Source organism: Dermacentor albipictus, chromosome 4, assembly GCF_038994185.2.
Source record: "Dermacentor albipictus isolate Rhodes 1998 colony chromosome 4, USDA_Dalb.pri_finalv2, whole genome shotgun sequence".
Classification (NCBI taxonomy): Eukaryota; Metazoa; Arthropoda; class Arachnida; order Ixodida; family Ixodidae; genus Dermacentor; species Dermacentor albipictus.
Window position 1 is genome coordinate 67,393,327 of NC_091824.1, and position 23,250 is coordinate 67,416,576.

The window sequence follows — 23,250 nt, forward strand, 5'->3', positions numbered from 1 at the left end:
AGTAGACAATTCTCTGAATTTTGTGAGGCATTTTATCGCTTGGCGACAGCTTCCTAGGATATGGACAAAGGTTACGACCAACAGACGGATACGACAAAGGAAAAGGAAGGACAGTGCCCAAAACTCACAGAACCAATGTTCTATCTAAGCTGCATGCGCCTATTAGGAAAGTTGGGCCAGCTTTCGAAGGCCACACCTGGCCGTGTCAGCGCACTCGTGCAATGGTAATGCACGGCCCCGCCGTGTCTCGCCGGCACAGGAGCCACCTTCGACACTCTTGCGCGGCCCTACGGGCCAGCCTCCAAAAACGGAGTGGTCCTTCGCGCACGCGTTTTCATGTCGGCGTGGACAGCGGGCAAGGTTACGCCGATAGGGGAAGGGCCTGAACGAGAGTACCACTTAAAATGCACGGCTTTGGCCGATAGCCAGGTCGCTACACCCCGCCGTCGTAAAACACTCTCGTAACGAGCGTGTACGACACAAAATGGTCCCGCGAGTTCCAAGCCGCTTTTACGCCTGCCGCTTATCAGAGCGGTCCGCGCGCATTAGTGGCTCTTCCTTGCGTCTCTCTCTCTCATCTCACTCGTTTACAGCCGCCGCCGCATCGACTGACAAAGTCGATGCGGCGATCCCCCCCCCCCCCCCCTTATCCTTTAGCTTCGGGAAACGTACACAATACAGGCTGTGGGATTTATGATTCCGATTATGCTCGTGTCCTCGTCGCGAAATCACGCCTGCCGCGATACGCCGTAAAACGAAGCCCCTCGTGCGATTCAGCTTGGTTTGTGCGACAGCACGAAAGCGTGCATGTGAAAGAGGGAGAGAGAGTATTAGCTTTCCACTCCGTGAGACCTGGGGAGCGGGTGAGCGTAAAACCGTCGATTGAAGGTTCTTCTTAGCTTTTACTTTTTTCTATCTCTCCTTCCAGCCTCAGATTTTCCATTTCATCGAATTACTGATTTTTTCCTGCTTAGAAAATGAAAAAAAAAGAATGCAGCGGTGTAGGGGACGGCAAACTGTATCGCAGCGTGCCTAGTAATTAAAGGACTTCACTTTTTTACTTGCGCGGAAAATGGCGCTTATTTTACTTTCTCGCCAGAAACTGCAACACCACCGATATTTTTACGCGCCGAATGCTCGTTAATTCCTGCAATTTTCGTGACAGTGGCTCTTTTCGGAGTATTCTGAGAGGTCCTCCAGCTACGATAGTCAGAAGATAACGTTTCTTCTCGTGTGCAGCTGTCTTTCTGCGAAATGTAAGCTAACGCGGAACTCTAGTATAATGCATGTTTAGCTCGATTGAGACAGGCAGAATATTTCATGGTAAAATCCAAATGATTTCTTCATTACACACAAGCAATGTGAAACAATTTACAATATGAAATAGAGAACTCCGTTTCTGGCAATGTCTTGAGCACAGAAAAGCTAGAGTACACGCGTTAAAAGTAAATCGGGTCAATAAAACGAGATAGAAATACAGTGCTTGTTAGGTAATATGATTTGTCGTGAAGAAAGATTGCTAAACTGGCAACACCTCGATATACAGAGGGTGAAAATTGGTCACGTCGAAAACTTGGGGGAGCGAAACATGTTCAGATAATCGCGACACCTCATGCGTCACGAGTGAACGTGACCTTGTGAAATTCAATTATTGTGCGGTGAATAAATTTCTCTTAGTTGAAATCTAAAATTTGAGTTAGCTAAACATGTTTGAATAAACACGACATCCCATGTCTAACGAGTGAACGGGACTTATGAAACTCAGTTAATGGGTAATGAACAATTTTGACTTAGTAGCGCTATCAGAAAAAATATAGCCGTGAAACGACACTTTCTTATACATAGGCTGCATAGTATGCACGTGATGTCACATCCGCTGCTGTCGTCTGCTTCCGCTACCTTCCGCCATCTTGGGGAACCTTGTCAACAGGCGCGCGCATAAGCCTATTGGCCGCGAGATCGACCTATAGGTGGCAGCACCGTCGCCCCGTTAGTGTGGATGCGTCGCCCGTGCGGTGTGTGGAAGTGTAGGGCGCTACTGTTTTCATTTCGCGATTCTGTGCTGCGTGCCCGCAGAAAACGCTTCATTTACCATCGTGAGATTTTGTTTGGTTCGGCAATGCAGCACATATTGCTCAGAGCCAGGGATAAGCTTTCACTACTATCCCGTTGACGCGGCACGTCGCCGAGAATGGCTCGTCAGGCTGCGGAACGGCAAGGCCCCTTCCGAGTATGCGATGGTGTGCAGTAAGCACTTCGACGATGGTGCGTTCAAGCGTTCGTTGACGAAAAAGGATGGCGAGTAGTCCAATATGATATCACGTTGACAGGAGACGAGCGCACATGGTGTGGTCGCGTTAAGCAAATGCTTTTCGCATCAGTACACTAAAAACGTACAGCGATTTACTTTACGAATTTCCGTAACAAAAATGAAAGAATAACAGGTTGAGAGGTTACTAACCATCGCACAAACCGTCCTCGACAACATCCATCGTGATTTCGCGAACTACGATCGCTGCACACTGCGGCTGGAGCCGCGACGGGCCGCCGGCATCCACACTTGGGAGCTTCGTCACCTCGCCGCTAGGAGCCGACTCTGTTCGATCTCGAGGCCAATGGGCAACCAGCGCTGAAGCTTCGCGTGCCGACAGCAGCGCCGTAACACACAGCCTAGCGAGCGGTAGACACAGTTTCCAGTAGCACACGCAGTGATTTCGTGTCAGCCAATTCACCGATTGTCTTGAGTCACACTTTTCACGGCTCCTCAAACGGCAGGGAACCGACGTGCTAGGACGTAGCAGCGCATGCGCTCTACTCAGCGCGCATGGCCATGGGCAGAACTTGGCTGGCCGCATCGCGCTAGGCAAACATTGATACAGGCGCACGTTTCTTATCGTTAAATATGTCGTGCCATCTTCGTAGCCTCCCTATCGGACGGTTTCAGCATATTTTAGTAACGCATGAAAACTGTCGTAGCGCCTCCTGGCCAGCGCTGGTTCCCCATAGGTTCCCCAACATAGCGCCGCCGTAAACCGGAAGTCACACGGTATCCTTGAATGACGTACGTGCATACTATGTATATTCGAACTCGATGTGCTGTTGAAAAAAAAAAACACGAGAGGAGATAATTGGTGAATAAAAGTAATGTTTAAATTTTCAACCATCCATTCCACATATCAGTACCGTGGAGATGCACGTGACCTAGAGTCGAGGTAAAGTGAGGCGAAATTACAATATTATAATTACGCCTCAGATCCAAGCATCAAATGCTATATTTCATCTGGCATGTCACTTTTTGGGGAACATCGCCACATGGGGTGTGAAAAATAGCACAGTCAAAAATCGGCAGAACCCATCTCACAAGGAGTGTCAACGGCAATGCGTTTAGCAAGAAATCAATAAAGCAACACAAATTACGACCACTGTCGAAACGAGTTATTTATGAACCATATAGCGCAGCGGGACTTGTCTGTCGCATTTCCCTAACACTCTGTGGCATCTAGCGCCACCACCGCGAAGCCTGCACATGGCCCCTGAAATCCATTGCTCGCTGGTGCGTGCGAATGGTTAGAGATGCGTCATGCGGCAACCGAGCCCCTCTCTCGGGCGGCTTTCAGGACACGCCGCGCCATCTAGTAGCACTGCCGAGAGGTCCGCGCGTGGCCTCCGAGACAAGAAGCGCGGCGCGCCGGTGCCTGCGAACGCGGAGAATCGTTCCCTGATTTGCGGTACACCCAGTGGCACATATTCACTGACGCAAGTTGGCGAGAGGTTCATTGAAGAGCGGCACATACCCACTGCATTTACGGGGTAGCACGCTAAACCGTTGGCATGAAAGACGTTAATTAAAAAGAAGCGCATACCGAGTGCATTTGCGGCGCAGCCTGCTAATGCGTCGGGCGGCTGTCCTTGAGGAACTCTTGTGACGTGGGCTCGAGTCCGCTCTGCAGCGGAGAAATTTAAGAGATCTTTTTCGTCACTAAAGAGGGGCACAATCCCAGTGGCTTATACCTAGCTGCCCAAGTTGGCATCGAAGACGCTCATCGAAGAGTGGCCCACACACATACTGGCCCACACCCAGGGACCCAAGTTCGTACAAAACAGGTTCAATAAAGGCCGTACACCGACAGAGTGGCCATACTCCGTCCTCCAAGTCGCCGTCAAAGAGTTTCTTCTACCGGCCGACGTGGCTTAGCGCCTATGGTGCTGCGCTGCTAAGCACGAAGTCGCGGCAGTCAATCGCGCATTTCTATGATGGCGAAATGCAAAAACACTTGCGTCGCATGCATTGTGGTACATTAAAGGGCCCGTGGTGGCCAAATTTATCTGTAGCTCGCCGCTACGGCATGCCTCATATCAAATCCTGGCTTTAGAACGATTGAATTCAGAAATCCTTCGAACCGCGGTACCTATCCAATCCCGCATGTCGACATGAAAACGTTTGGTCGAAGAGCGCAACGCATGTACACATTGCCACATACCCAGTGACTCAAGTTGGCCCGATTGTTCGCTTTCAACCCTGTTTCTTCAGCACAGCAGTGCCATGCGCTACCCAGTCCACTGCAAACCACCCAGTAACCCATGTAGGCAAGAAAATGGTTACACACACACACACACACACACACACACACGCACACACGCACGCACGCACGCACGCACGCACCCACACACAAACACACACACACACACACACACACACACACACACACACACACACACACACACACACACACACACACACACACACACACACACACACACACACACACACACACACACACACACACACATCCCCGAAAAGTGCGTTTTAAGTTTTCTAAGAAGGCTAAAGCATTAAGATTACACCATAACTCGTCTCTCGATAAATGACGTTGGTAACGGGATTAGTACTCTAAGAAGGTAGGGACAGACCCTATATTGGAATTCACGTTTATTTAACATCTGCAGTGGTTAATCTCAGACTTCCGTTGCTTCGGCATCGTATCACTTTGCTATGGCACCTGCGATGTGTTATGACTGCTACCGGGCAGGTACGGCATCCGGCTCGACGGCCAGGAGCATAATAACGCTCACACAAAAACGGGAACGCTGCACCCGTTTATTCAGTGAAACCCTTTTTCCAGACGTTCTGAAGCCGCTCCGGCATGTGTGATGACGTCAGTCTGAAGTCACGGCGAACGCGGTTATTTCTGTCCTCGTTCTCGTTTTAACTTTGAAGCAGTATGATAACGAGAAAGATGGAATGTCGAAGAAATAAAGACGTCAGTGGAACGACAAAGACGGTATGATGACGAAATCCGGACCATGTGATCCCGACGATGGCGTGACAACGATGGTCTGATAAAAATAGGATGATGAAGTTAGAGTGATTACATGGCACGATCACAGCTACATGGCGACAATGGTATGACAACGAATGCATGATAGTGACTATCTGACGAGGACTGCAGAAGAATGAAAAAAGGATTGACGTCAATGCGTGGGCGAAGGTGGTATGTTGACGACGGCAAGATTACAATGCGATAACGTCACTGAAGCGATGGCGATGGGAAAACGACAGCCAGATGATGACGGCGTGAGCACAATGGTATGTCGATTACGGTGTGATAACGAAGGCGTGTCCACGATGGCGTGGCGAGAGTCGGATGACGAGGTTGGAATGACGACGAGAACACGACCGCGACGGCATCACGACGGCAGTATGACAACGACGGTAGGGCGGCGATTCTAATACGATGGCATTTATGCCATCGCAATAATGCGATGACGATGGCATGAGAATGGTATGAGAGCATCGTGATGACGGCGACTGTATAACGACAATGGCGTGACCACGACGACATGACGGCAGTCGGATGGCTAAGTTGGAGTGACAACGATGACGCGACCACGACGGAATGACTACGGACGCATGATAGTGGCTGTTTAACAGCGCAAAGACGACTATGGCATGACGAGGCATTATTACGATTGCATGACTACACCATGACTACAGTAAAATGACGAACAAGGATTGACGTCAACGGACCGACGAACCCACCATGACGACGACAGCTTGGCGACAGTGGTTTGACGCCGACGCCCCGACGGCCATGTGAGGCTGATATGGGGCTGGAGCTTCTAGGGTAAGCCAGATGTCCAGCCAACCGGGCGAGCGAGCATTCAGAACTGTTCAGGTTGCCAGCGTGCGTTTCGCCACCGCCGGGAGCCACGAGGGCGGGTGTCGGTGGTTGGATGGCCGTGGAAGTCGTGGATGGTAACGCGCTACGAAAGACTTCACCTTTGAAAAAGTATGACAGAAGGCATTTGAATGCCGTGCTTTCCTCTTCCTATACGCCGAGTCTGATACCGACATGCATCCAGGCAGGCAGTCTTGTCATGGGCTGCTTGAGGCGTCGCTGACTCTTCGCGTCGTTTGCAGTGCTCCTAAGATGTGAGGCAAATACCTAAAATGCACGTTCGCACCTGCCGCATAATCTAAACCGGAGACGCTTAGCCGAAAAATCATAACGCGGAATGCTCCGTACTTGCTGATTCGGTGGCACGGTCGCTCAGTCGCTCAGTATATAGTGCGCACGGGCACCTACGGGAGCTCTACTAAAATAACCTTTATTTGTTTCGAAAGCCCGCGGGGAAACTTGCAATTTCACTACGCTTCTGTTATGTCATTGTAAGTGCAAGGAGCAATTTGTTCTTGAAGAAGTGACGCCGGCATCGGATTCCCCATAGCAAAAGTGCCGCCTTCTTGGCCACTTGAAGCTATTGCTACGAAGGAGCCAGTGAGTATACCTGATGGCAACGGCAAAGATGACAGCGCGGAGCCTGCCAGCAATATCCGGTTGCTTGAGGTTCGCTCAAAACTTCGAGGGTTCCGGATGTGCTTCGCCGGCAATATTGAAAGTGGGCTGGGAATTTTAGATGCGCTTGTGCCTGGTCGACGTGACAGTCTCACACGCGTTTCTTGCTTTCTTTTTTATTTTTGCGCTGGGCTGCTTGTTCACTTTTCATTTGTTCTACCAAACACTCAAGTCTTCCTGTTTCATCCTCGCAACCTGTATCTCTGCTTCACTGCCTCGTCCTCCAAGTAACTTCTCGAGCAACGAACTTACCGAAGGTGCAACGCTGCAAGTGCTATATCTGCTCGACTGCTAGGAGAGTGAGAGCGACCTGTAGGTTTGAAATCGAAGTTGCTGTACGGAATCGGAAGCAGTATAATGTTTGTTACGTTTCTCAATGCCTTGTTGCTCATATATAGAGGATATGTACAACGGAGGCGTTCGCAGAAGTGGCGGCGCGTTCCCCTAGAATGAGTGCTACAGCGGGTGCTGATTCATAATGCGCTCTTTTTCCCCGGGGATACTACGTAATGAGAGGCTGACGTCTGAACTGGTCTCATGGTTGGTATTTCGACACAAGTTCTTTACATCGGAAGTTTTTTGGTTGCATACTTGTGACAATTATGCTGTGCTTGTGTGATTCCAAACACGGAGGAGTTAAAATAATGTTAAACATGTGGTTGCGCTTCAACTCTTGCTATATTGTATGACATAGGTACAAATCACGAGCAGAGGCTGATTCCTTGGTTTGTGACAGGAGTTGCACAGATGCCGTGTTGCATTGAATTCAGATAACGGCGCGTGAAGAAAATAGAGTTTAGTGCCCTTTGCACAGCAACTGATGATCATAGTTCGAGAAGCACATGCCACACATTATGTGTGGTTCTCGGATACTATTTAGGCACGCATAACAGTAACAAAAACGGAGAGAGGCGGCATTCCGCGCCTATGACATGCAGCTCAGCGCGTGCATCAAAACGGGAGAGTGAATTCAGAGTAATGGGAGTGCTTTTGTGATGCCTTTTTAGCGAACTACGGTTTTCGCTAGGTTTTCGCTAAAATAGGAGCAGCAGTGGTGCTGATGGATATACCGTATTATCTAACTCGCTGCTGCGCCAGTGGCATCTACCGTATTATCTAACTCGCTGCTGCGCCAGTGGCATCAAGCACCGCAATGTGTGTCTAACAAGGAAAGCGGATAGCTCCGGCTCATCCCTTTGACAAAGCGAAACCGGAGGGGGAAACTGGGAGGAGGAGATCGAGTTGACGAGTATGTCTGATCCGCTTGTGTTTATTTGAGGGTTAGCTTTCCCCACGCAGTCAGTCAGTTTCATCTTGGAAGCAAGCAGAGCCGAGAAACGACAGCAGGCAACCACCCCACACCGTCTCTCGTTTTCCCTTTTTGCCCGCGAATTTCTGTGCACACTTGCCCGGAGGCAATAAAAAAGCCTGCCCCGTTGAGCCGTACACCATCAGCTACTGAGCTGAGCTCCAAAGGGACGTGGCGGCTTCGCTCCTTTAGCGCCTCTCGCCAACTGCGAGGCATAGACACACTCTGAATAAGACGGCGGCCCAGAGAGATAACTAGCCAATTAAAGAAGGTATACGCAATTTCCGGTGGAGTTAGGTGCGGTATCTGCAATGCGAGCATTGCGAAGAGGGATGGCGCTGAACGTCCGAGATGCGCTCTGTGGACGAGCGGAACATAGAAGTCAAACAACGCTAAACCACTTTGAGGAATGCTATCGAAACCCCGTTAGAGATAGGAAGGCGAAGCCGGTATAAGGAGCAAGCCTTGAGCCCCGCAGGAAGATGTTTCTTGCTTTTTCTTTGCCATTCTTCAACTGTGTACACTCGTTACGACAAACTATGTCTCCTGGCGTGGCGATGCTACAGCGATTGTTTTGCCTGGTCGAGAGGCTCAGTGCGCGGAGATGGTACATATAAACAGTGCGAAATATCGAGTTGGTATAGCATGAAACGCCAAAGAACAAAAAGAAATAAGAATAAGCATTCGATAGAAAGAGACTCTGGCGAAGCACTTGTTGGTCGAAGTAAAGCAATACCATGCAAAGTAGAAGAGATTCGCATTGGGGTGAAGCTCGATTTCAAGGAAATGGCACAGGTGCAGAGTGTAAGTTTCCTAAATAAAGACAGACACGTGGAATACGCCGAATGCAGTGGAATATTACGTCTGATAGGAACCGAAATGTCAGTACACCGGCTTTTTCGGTCATAATCTTTTCGACGCCAACTTTTTCAACAAGCCTATACAAACGGGTCCTCTTCGCACACATGTGCACAATCAAAGCGCTTGGCTTAAGGATACAGGAACAATAATAAAGACCACCCCGTTTTTATTTTCCTGCTGCACAGCGAAGAAAGTCGTCGACGCAGTTAGAGCATTAAGGTGCGTGTAGCCAGTGCAGCGTCAAGATCCATGTCGGCATTTCTCCAATTTCCAAACTTTCTCCACTTACACAAGTAAAAGCAATTTAAGGTCTGTGGAGAAGTCAGCGGTACAATAGTTGCCATCATTTCCAATTTTCTCTGAATAAGTCACTCATACCATTACGAGTGAACAGCAGTCATGTGTATTCTTAGTGAACCTATGCGACTTCGCAGAATCATGTGAACAAACACTAGCGCAGATGGCATGCTTTCCCGTCTATGAAAATTATGCCACGGTCGCGCACTGGTGCCGTGTGGACACTGTTTCGTTCCTGTGACTTGCGCCGCTCACGTGATCATTGTGTTCACCACAGCCGCCACTGCGTAAGCTTTGCGCCGAAGAACGTCCATACCTTAATATATATATATATATATATATATATATATATATATATATATATATATATATATATATATATATATATATATATATATATATTCAAGTAAACTTTTCAATTGCAACATGTCTTGTGGAAGGATATACCTACAGTTGTGAAAAGTCGGAATCTTTATTCTGCAACTTAGACAGACAGTGTTAGAATTTGTTCACTCGTTTACAAGCCGTTCCAGTGACCCCCGTAGCACTTTATAACGTTGTGTGCTACTTATCTGCTTATCACAAACAGTCGCCCAACACATATTGCTTTCACAAAAATACCTAGTCAAGTCCTCCGCATCCTTGCAAACTTTATTTTGGCTCTGCATTATTCCTCTCCCTCTATCTCTCTTTCTATTTCTCGCTGTATGTTATTCTAGCTTCGACTTCTATTTTTCATTAATTTATATTTATTCTATCCGTGATACTCGTGATTCACGGATGTTATCGCCCCACACTTTATCTAAAGTAACAGCATGCGCGAAACATCACTATGGTAGATCGTACAGCGGGTGGGCTGGCAAATGTAGAGATATTCTCTGAAGAGTTCATTAATGAAACTCAAGCGCAAAGGCAGTAGGGTGAGTTCTGAGCGAAGGTACATAGATATTCCTGTAAGCTATATAACGGCCTGGATGGAGAGATGGCGTGCAGAGTGTGTAATTAGGGGAATGAAAATGAGACGGGGGAGATCTCCGGGGCTGATTACAATAACTGCGGGACCACTGCAAAGGTCTAATGGATGAACCGCCCAAATTGAAAGTGAAGTGCCAAGTTCGTGGGTCCCTGTCTTTGACTGCCCTGATGCTCAGAGTGGGGCTGGCGGTTCTGGGATACATTGCTGAGAGAAGCGCGGTGAAGTTGGATCTTTCGCCTCCCGCATAGTTCCAGCGCTATCCGTTAATGTGTACGCCGCCATTCCCTTCTCGCTTGCTGCGTGCACACTATACCTCTTAGCGTTATTCGAGGAATGTAAGTTTGCAGTGACACATTCTGGGCACTCAGTTCTGTGGCAGTGAATTGGCCCTGTATAGTGACTGAGCTGTCTAAGCTTAGCGGTGGATGTGCATGCTTGCCTACCTGTTCAATTGGAATACAGCGCGCTGGCTGATAATCAGAGGAAGGTTCTTCATTTCCGAATGCTGTTGGCTAGAATAACATCTCCCAAACTTCAAAGGAGATGCTGGCGTGCTAAACGCAAATATTTGACCAACCAAATGTTCCGCTGACATGACAGGTCGCGCAGAACATCAATAATAAATGCAGCTTTTACAAGCGGAAGAATTACGTCACTTGTGTACAAAATCAGGGAGGGACTACTCGAAAAACGAAAGATGTGTGTTCATAGATGCGTCAAATAAGAACATGTCGTTTTCTGAAGCATCTGCAAAAGTAACTTTCACATTTTGTTGGTACATTTTTTTATCTTCTCCCAATTTAGCAAAAGCTTTCGGCCTGCGGTGATTTTGCTTTTGACCTTATGCTTTTTTGCATAAGACCATATGAGCATCACACAAAAGTTACAGAGAGAGAGATAAAACTTTATTGTGTCCTTGATGGGGTTAAGGGGTGGCGGGGGTCGGGAGGCTAACCCCCAATCCCCCCCTTCCTCAGACGGCGGCCAGTTCTTGCTTCCTGGCGGCGTCTTCGGCCATCCGGACGGCCCAGAGCTGCTCCTCTGGGTCCAAGCTGAGCAGCAATGTCTCCCACTGCTCGGCCGTACTAATGATGCGTGTGTTAGTGCGGGAGGTGTTGGTGGGTGAGGCTTTGGGGCATTGCCAAATAATATGATTGAGGTCGGCGCGGGCTTTGCACGCTTTGCAGAGTGGTGAGTATGCATCGGGGTACATGCGTATGTAAAGCACGGGGTTCGGAAAAGTTCGTGTCTGAAGGAGTCGCCAAGTGGTGGATTGAGACTTAGTCAGTGTTTTGTGTGCTGGGGGGTAGCGTAACCGCTCTCTGCAGTAGTGCAGTAGAATTTCTCTGAACGTGACCATTCGGTCCCGCGCGTGACCGCGATGCAGACCAGAGGGCTGGTCGGGATCGGAAGACGCAGGAGAAGGATGATGCGCCCGGTGTGCGAGAGCTCGGGCGGCATCGTGGGCGGCTTCGTTTCCAGCCAGACCCGAGTGACCAGGGGCCCAGATGATCTGCACGCGGCGTTACCTTGAGAGAGGAGTGCCAGAGAGAATCTTTTGCGCTTGGGGTGCTATCAGTCCTCTTGCGTAGTTACGAATGGCCGTTTTTGAGTCGCTGATGATGCAGTGTGCATTGGTAGCCGCGTAGGCTAAAGCGATGGCCGTTTCTTCGCCTACTTCGGGTTGCGTGGCGAATATTGATGCGGCCGCGGAGAGGTGGTACTGCGAACCCGCGACTGCGACTACCGCCATGGCGTTTTGGTTGGGGTAGTCTGCTGCGTCCACGTAGGTTACGTCAGCGGCTTGGTCGTAGCGCTTTTGTAGTTGTTTAGCTCTTTCTGCACGTCGCTCCGGATTGTGTTCAGGGTGCATATTGCGAGGTATGGGCGGGATAACTAGCTGATCACGAATGTTTGGAGGGATGGGTACTTTTGGTCCGAATTGGGTGGTGTAGGGTGCCTAGAATGTGCCTGCCCGTGGTGGAATTGGCAAGTCGTTCGTATTGGCTAATACGGTGCGCTTCAATAAGCTCGTCTATGGTGTTATGAATGCCTAGGGCGTCCAGTTTCTCGTTAGAGGTGGTGATGGGAAGATGTAGGGCTTGTTTATAGGCCCTCTTGATCATGGTATTGAGTTTGGACTTCTCAGTTGCATTGAGGCTAAGGTACGGGGCGACATAGGTGATCCTGCTCACGGCGTAGGCGGTTACCAGGCGTATAAGGTTGCTTTCCTTCATGCCGTGATGTCGATTTCCGATGCGTGCAATGAGGCGAGTGGTTTGGTGTACATGATTATCTAATTGCTTGAGTATTTCCGTGTTTCTGCCGTTTTGTTGGATGCGTAAGCCAAGGATACGAATGCTAGGTACTGTAGGTATGCGTTGCTGGTGCACGTGGAGTTCTATCTCGGGTGGGTGAGGGTCTGGACGTCGACCTCCCCAATTAGGCTTGTACAGAAGGAGCTCCGATTTCTGTGGGGAACACGTCAGGCCGCGCGGTTCTACGTACGCAACGACCTCGTTGATGGCTTGCTGCAGCGTGTCTTGGATGTCCCCGTCGCTGCCCCCGGTGACCCACAGGGTGATATCGTCTGCGTAGAGGCTATGCTTGAGGTTGGGGATGCTAGCTAATGCAGGCGGTAGTCCGAGCAAGGCCACGTTAAACAGAAAAGGGGATAGAACCGAACTTTGCGCCGTGCCTTTACTGCCGAAGTGAATAATTGGCGACTGCAACCCTCCTATGGTAATGGTGGCCGTGCGACCTGTAAGAAAATTCTTTACGTAGTTATAGGTTCGATGGCCAACCTGGAGTTGTGCCAGTTGGTTCAGTATGGCCTCATGCGTGACGTTATCGAAGGCCTTGGTTAGGTCTAGCACCAAGATGGCTCTGGTGTCCAGCCTGGAGGTTTTGTCGCCATCGATAATTTGGTGCTTGAGCTGAATCATGATATCTTGAGCAGAAAGTTTCGGGCGGAAGCCAATCATGGTATTGGGGAAGAGGTCGTTGTCGTTCATATGTCTGTGTAAGCGTGTGAGGATGACGTGCTCGAGGACTTTTCCGACACATGAAGTCAGGGAGACAGGGCGGAGGTTTTCGAGTAGGAGGCGCTTCCCGGGTTTGGGAATCATAATAATTTTGGTTTCTTTCCATTGTGAGGGGAGGTTTCCAGTTTCCCAGTATTCGTTAAAATAAGCTGTGAGGGCTAGTATAGAATCCTCATCTAGGTTGCGAAGCATTTTATTAGTAATGCCATCAGGTCCCGGGGCTGAGTTAGGGCGGAGTGCGAGGATGGCTTCACGTACTTCTGCTGCTTCTATGGGCACGTCCAGGTGGTCGTTATCGGTGCCTGTGTATGGTGGAGCGGGTGTAGTAGGTTGAGGTCCTATGTATCGGTCTATCAATTCTTGAAGAACTTGTGCGTCCGTGCCAGAATGGGTGTGAATAATTTTTTGCAAGTTGTGCTGTTGTGTGTTCTTGCTGTTAGCCGGATCGAGGAGGCAACGGAGGATATTCCACGTGTTGGGCAGGTTTGGTTGCCGCTCCATGCTGTCGCATGTGCTGTGCCAATTTTGACGAGTAAGTTCTTGTGCGTAGTCTTCGATTTCAAGAGTGAGAGTGCTAATACGTTTCCTGAGCGTTCGGTTGAGCTTGTTGCGTTTGTATCTGCGTTGCAGACTGGCGAGGGCTTCCCACATATGCAGTAACTTGCTATCTGCCTCCTGCAGATTGGCTTCCTCAGGCACCAATTTAGTGGCTTTGCTCGCGTATTGCAGCAAGGATGCGACCCAATCTTCGAAAGGGGGTTGGGTACCCGAGAAAGAGGTGAAGGCTCTGGCCTGCCGGAAAGCGTCTCAGTTCGTTATGTGGAGTTCACGACCCTTAGGCTTTCGCGGGCCCGCTCGAACTGTTGTTTGGATTAAATAGTGGTCACTGCCCAAGTTGTCTTGTGTGTTGATCCAGTCTGCTTGTGGAATTCGTTTTGCGAATGTCAAGTCCGGAGTAGTATCTCTGCTAACGCTGTTTCCCATACGAGTGGGAGAAGTTGGATCCGTGACAAGAGTAAGACCTAGATTCTGTCCGTCAAGCCATAGTTGTCTTCCCTTTCGGCGGTCCATTGGGTATCCCCATGCCACCGCAGGGGCGTTTAGGTCCCCTACGATGAGCAGGGGGGCTCCCCTAGCTACTTGATCTGCTTTGGTGAAAAGTCGTAGAAACCTATGTTGTTCTCTGGGGCTGCTGTACGCATTTAGGATGAAGAGGCTCTGTTGCTTGCGCTTTGCAGACGGGATGATCTCCAGAAAAATGTGAGCTGCTGTATCAATGCCTGTGTGATGCTGTATAACCGGAATGTTTCGCTTAACTAGTGTGGTTACTTGGGGCCTGCGGTTATGATTGTAAACTGCGGTGTATGCCGCGTATCCCGACAGCTTAGCCGCTTCTCCGGTCTCTTGTAATGCGATAACATCAGGGGAAGTATGTGGTGCGAGAGACGTAATGTATTGCTCTAAATGTGCTCGCTTTCGCCGGAAGCCCCGGCAGTTCCACTGCCAAATGCAGTAGGTAACACGTTCTGGATTACTCGCAGCCATCTTTGTCGGGACGCGAGTACGGCTTCTTTAGGGGACCTGCTCTGGGACGGAGTAGGGTGTTTTCCACTTCTGTCAAACGGGTGTTGTGATTTTGAGCCAAAGTTGCGACCATGTCTTGAAGCACTTTGCGCGTGTCGTCCATGTTTTCCTGTCGCTGTTGTTCTCTTGCCACAAAGGCTTGCTCAATTCTGGGCAGTAGTAGCGTTTCTAGTTTCGCCGTAAGGAAGTTGTCCATTGCGCGTTCGAGAGCTTTTGCAATGGAGGCGTCGAGCAATGTGGCAAGCTTACAATCTAATGCTTCGTTCAGGTTGCGTTCTATCCGCTGTTGCAGCTCAGTGAGGGCCTCACAGTTGACATTTCCTTCTGAAGGGTATGCTGGTGTTGCCGCTTTTGAGATTGGTTTGAGAGCTTTGCGTTTGTGCGAGGTTGGTTGTTGGGTGGTTTGCCGGCAATCTATTGCAGGAACAGGTTAGCCATTGCACTTCCACGTTGGTCATGCAAAGTGCCTTAGGGCCTCCCAGTAACTGAGCAGCGAATTGTGCATGGACAAGTGCATGTGGGGAAAATTATTGTACACACGACTGTTGCACGAAGCTGCAAAGAACATTCATATGGGTTTCTCACATAAAAAGATCCGTAGTTAAGAAAAAAATTGTTTTGGTTCAGGGCTCAAACCCAAGAGCAAACCTTTCCGGCGCGGGCTTTCTACCACCTGAGCTAACCAACAAGCTAGCAGACCGCAGTGCAAGGCTGAATTGATTGAGAAATTGAAGAACAGGGATAAAGCACACGGACAAGGCCGTACGCCCTTGCGGCGGTGCCAATATACTTAGCTTAGCTGGCATTAGAAATGTAAGAAAGACAAAGGAAGGAATATATTATATTGGTTTGAGCATGAGAGAAAATGTAGAGCTTATCGACTCACCAGGAATGGACGCAAGGGCTACACTGGCCGCTTCAGCACAGGGTGATTGAGGGCTTTGCAGTGCCGTCTCAAGACTGCTTAGTTTCTTCATCCTTTCCCGAACGTGCGTGCATTGGGCCATGCTCCAGCGGGCAAGAGCTTCCAGGGTTCACATTTCTGGAACAATACCGTGTTCAGTGTTAATTACAGCGTATCTGCCCGGTTCAGCTGTTTGCTGCGTGCTAGGAATTTGCATTGCGTACTATATTCTTTTGCATTTCCGGAACATAACGAATGCCCTAATACTGGTGCCTACTGGGCTATATAGCTGTGTCAGTTTAAAAAATACGATCCTCAGTAGCACAAGCAACCAACGGTGACTGAAGTATGTTTGCTTTAGGAGTGATAATACTTTATTAATCCTTAGACTAAAGACAGGTTGAAATTAACCAATACTAGAAGGAACACTGCGACTCATTCAATTCTACGCCTACCAGCGGGTACACCTCACTGCCGCGACAGGCTCCTTATCCTCCTCGCCGCGATGGCTGAACAAACGACAGACATCATGCCGAAAACCGGCTAACTGCCTCTGGCAAGGAAAGTGGTGTGGAATCACTGACGCAATCCGCGAGTAACGACCTACAGCAGGCTCGCCTACCATCTCCGAATGCTGCGTGCAACTGATAGCGAGTACATTCCTCACTGCTATGATACAAAACAAGAAAACGAAAAACGACAACGATAGCTGATGATCTGCGCTTTGTGAACGTGTGATCCGAAACAACTTACGAAACAGTGCGTCAAGCCGGAATACTCAGCTCATCCCTGTCAGATAAGCGTATGGAATTGGGCGTTTGATACGCCGCATTGAAACGAGCCTCACCATGTTCCATTCATTAGATGCGTCTATTAAAATGGATGCCGCGCTTTGGTTCGAGTGTAGCCATCAAGCGCCACCGCACGTTAATGAGCGGATGCCCGAGCAGTGGCGAGGAAAGCTCGCAGTCTTATACCCACGCGATGCAATATCAACAAGAACTGCACGACTGCCGAGAACAAATTGCATTTTTCCCCGCTAACCCGCTAAGTAACATTGATATAGGCGGCGCGGCCAGCGGTCCGCTTTTGACAGACACTCCCTAGCGCCTCTGGCATCTACCGAACAGAGGTGTGGTGATGGATCTCCGTGAGTTCGCCGACCCGGCTCTTGCACCGACCTTCCTCTGAATGTAATTTTCTTATATTGGACAGCGTTAAACAACCGGGGTCTATCCAAGAAGCATTCTCTTTCTCACTTTATGTTTCTTCTGCCTAGCCTCGGTCACCTGTCCTCTCGCTGAGTCAAGCCCACTTTCACATGTGCAGGTACGTGTATTATATGCTCTCAGCGTTGAGGACACACACGTAAGGACGCGTGCTGGCCAGTGGCTTGCGTCACCCGATGCATGTACGGTGCCGTTATTCAGAAGAAAAAAATGTTCACATTTCTTGTGGCGCGTTGGCCACGAAGTCGATAGCCCTTGACGTTGCAGAGCGCGAATTCCGGGTACAATACGGAGGTATATGGTCTCCATTACACAGCAGGTGTGTGGGATTCAGCTATTTACTTTACTCGGGGGTCGCTTCGTGGTTTCCAGGAGCATGAACTTACTTTGGAATATTTGAGCAGTAATCGCAGCAGCTTCCCAAGACTTCTGTGGTTCGAATGTAACAGAACTTCCCCAAAAGTGGAATAAGGGTAAGACCTCGGCACAACCAGCGCTTCAGGACGTGACCACGTGGTCATGTATACGCAGGTGAGTCGCGCAGATTGTAGCGTGACATCTGCTACGCGCTGTCTCTAGACAACTGGCGGCTACGCCTTCAAGAGTGCGTACTTTTTACAATGTACGAACGTAATGCAGTAGTTAACGGGAGATGCTAGATGTGTTGCATTGTAACTACGTACTTTGTAACTTGGGTAATGTAGATGTGCCCCACTAATGAGCCAGTTTGACACCGATACTGTTGAGGTTGTGACTCCAAACGCCTGGCTTGTCTCCAGCGTGATGGAATTAGAGCCTCTCCTTTTGTTTACTCTTATTTCGAACTTAATGTAGCTGTGATGCCTTAATGATAAATGCCCATGGGGTTAAAATGAAGTTATACATCACATGCCTGTGTTGAGACTGCAAAAGAACATGAGTGGTGGCAAATGTTTCAGCTCTGCTGTAGCACGCACGCACCTTTCTTGTACCTCTTCCGGATGTTTTTTTTTTTTTTATTAAAGTCACCCTTGATAACTCAGATGTAGCTGAAGTGCCACTAGACGGAGAGATGTATGCAAAGTGTCTATCATTGGCCACCGATGTACCGAGGGTAGGCTCCCGCTGGAGCAAAATTAGATAGAATCGCTACCGCAGCACACGATAACCAAAAGTAATGAGAGTGGAGGGACGTCTAGGAGGCGATGTAAAGAGCAATGTCTTAAGGCACAAGGACTGGACGAGGAAAGTGCCAATCCAAACTATCCGTTTTCCCAAACCTCCCTCCTTTGCAGTACTGTGAGCCTGCATTGGCACAGCAGGCCATATCGTTTCAGCTACGTGACGGATAACGTCGTTATTGAGCGTTGCTCAACTATGATCATCAAAGTTTTAACGCTGTGGAGTGGTGGTCCGGGCGTCTTCTGTATATCTCTTGCTTATGGAAGCTTTTTCTTCGTTTTCACTATTTCTCTCCCCACTCTTGCGCTCGACTTGAGTACTTTGTTTACACGTACCACAATGCATTCACTGGTCGTGAGTGATGTGACTTTTGCTGAGGAGTAAAGCACTTGAGCGAAGCTTTCAGAGCCAGATCTATGCTGGCGTATTCCGAGCTCTAACTGTCGGTATAGGCAAACATAAGGGATCGACACAAACTGGCACACTGTCACGTTTTCATCAGTCGTCCACCTGCACTGGCTCTAGTTCAACGACAAAAGCTATCGTGCCTGGCTAAGCATCCTATACGCGTAGTTTGCGTGTATCCACCATGCTCGTTTAGTGGCCATTGCGTAGAGCTGCTTAACATGAAGTCGCGGAATCAAATTCAGGCCACGGCGACCGCATTTCAATAAGGGTGAAATGCGAAAACGCTCATGTACCATGCATTGGGTACATGGTGAAGAAACTCAAATAGTGAAAAGTAAATCCGCAGCTGCCTTTCCCTACGGCGGTCTTCATAAGAAAATTGTGGTTTTGGCACTTGACATCCCGGAATTTCATTATGTTGTAACTGGTGTGCGCTTTTGCGCCGCCATAATATTGTGCCGAATTGTTCGCTACATGCCCGTGATGGAGCACCGCCTTTCATGTTTTTTCTTAGTTTTTGCTTACAGGAGTACCTAAGCCCTTGGCGTATAATGACGATGATCCAAATGTAGAAAACTTTCTTTTTTTCTTCAACCCTCGTCTTTTTTCTTTCAAGTCGTTTATAACGACGAATAATGATAACGATTTGCCTTCAAGCCATTCTACCATCAAAAAAGCACCTCTTTATCAGCTGTTTTTCTTATTCATTTTTTTGTACATTTTAAGAACATTGTATTTAATGCTTCAGTAACGTGTTTAATGTTACATTGTCTTTATGCTTCAGTGTTCGGGCTCTTTGATCGAAGTGACGTAAACCATAACCACCGGCCAAGTGCAATTGACAGAAACCGGGTAACCATTGGCGCGTTAATGGTGAACCTTTATCTGTTGAGAATACCCAATTTTATTGAGCGGAAATATTTTTCCTCGAGGCATTGGAAAGATTTTTGCGTCAGCCGTTGCTTAGACGACGCTTTCCTTTGTTAATATACCTGTGCGCTCGTCTTTTTTTTTTTCTTACGAAGAGCTCGGTGCGAAGAAGGCGCCTCTCTTGCATCGACGATGTGTGCTTCGTTTCTTGGAGTTGTTTCGTTCTATGTTACGGGAATACAGTTATCCTGGTATAAGCAGAATATATAAAGAACTACAGCGATGATTTCAGGAAAAAAGAAAGCTTGGATCGAGAAGAAGACGATGTTTTCGCGATGGCGGTGACTTTGTTCAGCGTTTGCTTGACAGCGTTCCACCAGCCCCAGCAGGGAGCCTCGGATCTTGTTAGACGAGAAAGGTTTTGGCACCTCGGGGGGGGGGGGGTTGAGGGGGAGGGAGGGGGGGAGGAGGTGTAAGGTGGGGACTTCAGGAACCTCGGTTTGGAAGCAGTCTCTCTCGCGTGAGGTTCATTTCAAACTTCTTATTCCTGGCTTTTTGACGCTTACCCGACTGACTTCATGCCTCTCTGCTTAATTCCCTAAACATCTTTCCGCTTTCCGAATAAATTCGATAATGGGTTCTTACAACGTGGTTATTTCAGAGGTATGAACAACTGTACACTTCGCTTTTTTTTGCTTGTTCGTTTGAATGGTGGTCACGAAACCTGCGATAACGACAACTACTAGCCAGCCCACCTAGAAAATAGCAAATGCTCAGTATGGAGACCATGAACTTATCTTGCCCCACCAACTGGCTTTATTTACGTTGCTGTCCACGAGGGGAAAAAAATGAAAGGTAAAGAAAAAGACAGAAAACTTAAGCCTTCCCCTCATCTTTGAAGCGTCGAATTGAAAGCCCTGCTACCGCACCTCAAACGTGACTTTCTCATGACTACACCACAAAGGAACCAGCGCTGTCGTGATGATCTTGCCAGCACCTTTACCCATTGTATCCTGAAGCAAGTTTTGCGAGCCTAATGCGGTGCTCGTGTTTCTTCTATGCTTCACTAATACCGTTGATGGGTCGGAAAGTTCAAACGTGAAACAGAGTCCAGGTAAATACGTCTCGAAAACAGTAAACAGAAATAAAGAAAGAGAGAAAGGGCGCAACTCAGCACTGTGGCTTTGTCTGTTTGAGAGCTTTGAAAAGTGGACAATGGCAACTTTTAATATATTACTGTTACAGCGTTTTCTTTTAATAAAGCCTACCTCGTGCTTGCGGCGTTGTATCTTCGAGTCTGGCAATATCGCAGAAGGGCTGCTCAACGTACGTGTAGTAAAATAGCAATTTGTTTTTCACATTGATTGGCGCAGCGGTTACTCTGGTTCTCGAGTTTGCAACTGTCCAGTTTTCTGCTGGTTATTCTTTGAAGTAAAGCTCATGACTGGCGCTGGGACGGGGAATATTGCGCCTAAAAGCAACATGTCCAATATGGAATCTGCTTACTTCAGAAATTGTGCCAAACGAGTGCTTTCATTCTGGTGCTGTGTCTCAGACCCAGGAATCCGGGGTTCCCGATGCTTCATAATGCTTGCAAAGAATGAGTATAGCCATGCATAACATTGTAATCAATATCATGATCATCATCATTATCAACAACTGATCTTTCTTCTTCTAGTACGACTCCAGTATACTTACAGCAGAGTTACAGTTTAGTCGAATAAACAACGAGAATTGTGCTCTGTTGTCTGCTTTATCAGTCGCACTCAACCTCTATTCAGGAGTCTCAACGTGCCACTCTCTTTTACGTCACCGCATATCTCGAGCATTCGTATTTAAGTTGCCTCTAATACTTCTCTATTTACCCTACCATAATTAAATGTTTTCCAGGAACAGTATGACAGCGAACGTTAAACGACGCTGTTTAGAGCTCGTCGAATGACAATTCGAAGAATAATAACGCGACGCTAGCACAGCCTGAGCCATAGCAGTCCGCCATGATAACTCCGCAAAAAAAATATGGTTTCGAGCTCATGTGCCCACAGTGTTGCTCCATCGTTCACATCCTGGTGAAGGCTGCTCTCATAAGTTCGCGCAATCGCTTCGCACTCTCTCATATTCAGTCACGCTTTTTAAGGGGACTCCAAAGTGAAACAATAAATCAGTTTAGCCTAATAAAGCATTGTTTTAGAACCCCGCAGGCAGTCATTTCTATTTAATAGTTTGCTTATTAAATGAGGAAATGAAGGTCGAAGTAACAGGATTTGAACTGTGCGTCAGTGTGACGTCAGAGATTCTAAAGTATGCTTTCGCATTTGGGCCGCGTTGGCTGAGTAAAGGCTCCAGAAACTTGCCATGCTTAATATTCGGTTGCTTTAGAACACAATGTAGTCAGTCTGTACCGCTATATAAATAAGTAGGCCCTAGAAGATGCCATCAAAATCCATGACGTCACAGCGAGCAGGTGCGGGAACTTCAAGGAGGCGTCGCCACCCGTCTTTCGTTTTTGCGCTTTTGTCTGGCTTACGAAGAGTCTTGTCGCGGTAAAAGTGGTGTTTTTGGTGTTTTAGAAAGGGAATATACTGATGCAGAAGAACTCACTTTTCTCTTTAGTGTCAAGTTAAGGATTGACAGCGTGAAGTAATCTCAGGTAACGTTGCTTCGGAACCGACGTTGCTACAATAACTAGGCCGCGCAGCAATTAGTCGCTCGGCAGCGCATCGACCACTGAAAGCGAACGTACACAATAAGCTGGGCACGAGAAGGGTCTTTCAGGTGGCGGGTAAACAGCGGCGTCTGCGTCGAAGAGTGGCGGAGAAAATTGCCGCCGCCACAATGCATTGCAAAAGCTGCACGCGCGCGGAAGTGGATTACGGCCGAGAATAATGGGAACTTGTCGCCACGCTTTAATCCCGCGCGCTTTCGACAGCGCCGGTATTTTAAATTGAACGTCCCAATCCATCAACCACCGCACGTAATCCGCACAATCGCCAACGCAGGTTTCGGGTGGCCTGCGCGGCAGGTATGGGCTCCACTTCATCCAGGCGCTGAGCAGTGTTGTGTGCTTCTCATGCGTCGAGGATACAGTGTCCTGGAAGAAGGAACGACGTGGTGCAAACGACAACGGGCAGCTAAAGCTAGAGCGCGGCAGTGGAATCTCATTGTTCGGAAGCGACGGCGAGTCATCGACGCGGAGGGCCACCGAAGGCCAGTAGGTGCATCGTATGGCAAAATTCGGGAAGTTCAACGCCACTTAAAGGTACACTAAAGAGCGGTAAAAACTGAGTTCAGACTGGCAAAGTGTTGTGTCAAGACCTTATGTTCAGTCATTTGGTGCAGGCTGATTTACTCGCGGAGTAAAGAAAAGATCAAGCTGGCTGAGGCTTCCCGTCGTAACTGTTTAATGCCCTTATGCCTCAGTCTGACATCGCAATGCACAGTATGTATTTTTCCGTATTCCGACTGTTTCAAGGCGTGCATGGCATGTAGTTCTGTTTTGAGTTGATGCTGACTCCATGCATTACTGCGATGAAAAATGTTGGTGACAATTCTTTGTTATCACTTTTTCTTTCGTCACCCTGGGCTCCAAATTTAAGGACACGTCCTGTAGACATGGGCAATCAGCAACAAGCGAACCTGTTTCAGTTACAATTGGCACTGCCTGTTTTAACGAATGGTCACGTGAGAGCCTGAAGGGAAGAGAGAGAGAAAGAGACGTATACTAATTTAGAGATTTAGAGGTTGTCCCAG

The 23,250-nt window shown here is 48.5% G+C and overlaps 1 protein-coding gene across 3 annotated transcripts in view; it reads right to left on the reverse strand.

Annotated features, from left to right (window-relative positions):
* Positions 1-23,250, reverse strand: part of LOC135902081 (uncharacterized) — a 651,905-nt gene that overhangs the window by 243,352 nt on the left and 385,303 nt on the right. For 2 of the 3 annotated variants that reach the window (XR_011513944.1, XM_070537064.1), the window contains exon 5: positions 15,815-15,970. The exons of the other annotated variant lie outside the window; for it this stretch is intronic. The gene's annotated coding sequence lies outside the window, so the exon portion shown is untranslated. The remainder of the gene's footprint in view (positions 1-15,814; positions 15,971-23,250) is intronic. 3 annotated transcript variants of the gene reach the window in all.